Below are 689 nucleotides of genomic sequence, written 5' to 3'. Positions count from 1 at the left end.
AAGGACATCTTTTTTGGGTGTTAGTTCTAAAAGGTCTTGTAGGTCTTCATAGAACCATTCAGCTTCAGCTTCTTCAGCGTTACTGGTCGGGGTATAGACTTGGATTACCGTGATATTGAATGGTTTGCCTTGGAAACGAACAGAGATCATTCTGTCGTTTTTGAGATTGCATCCAAGTACTGCATTTCAGACTCTTTTGTTGACCATGATGGCCACTCCATTTCTTCTGAGGGATTCCTGCCCACAGTAGTAGGTATAATGGTCATCTGAGTTAAATTCACCCATTCCAGTCCATTTCAGTCCGCTGATTCCTAGAATGTCGACATTCACTCTTGCCATCTCTTGTTTGACCACTTCCAATTTGCCTTGATTCATGGACCTGACATTCCAGGTTCCTATGCAATATTGCTCTTTACAGCATCAGACCTTGCTTCTATCACCAGTCACATCCACAGCTGGGTATTCTTTTTGCTTTGGCTTCATCCCTTCATTCTTTCTGGAGTTATTTCTCCACTGATCTCCAGTAGCATATTGGGCACCTACTGACCTGGGGAGTTTTTCTTTCAGTATCCTATCATTTTGCCTTTTCATACTGTTCATGGGGTTCTCAAGGCAAGAATACTGAAGTGGTTTGCCATTCCCTTCTCCAGTGGACCACATTCTGTCAGACCTCTCTACCATGACCCGCC

The sequence above is a fragment of the Bison bison genome, unplaced genomic scaffold (assembly GCF_000754665.1).
Source record: "Bison bison bison isolate TAMUID 2011002044 unplaced genomic scaffold, Bison_UMD1.0 scf7180017864482, whole genome shotgun sequence".
Classification (NCBI taxonomy): Eukaryota; Metazoa; Chordata; class Mammalia; order Artiodactyla; family Bovidae; genus Bison; species Bison bison.
The sequence above is the reverse complement of the archived record's forward strand: the minus strand, read 5'-3'. Positions refer to the sequence as shown.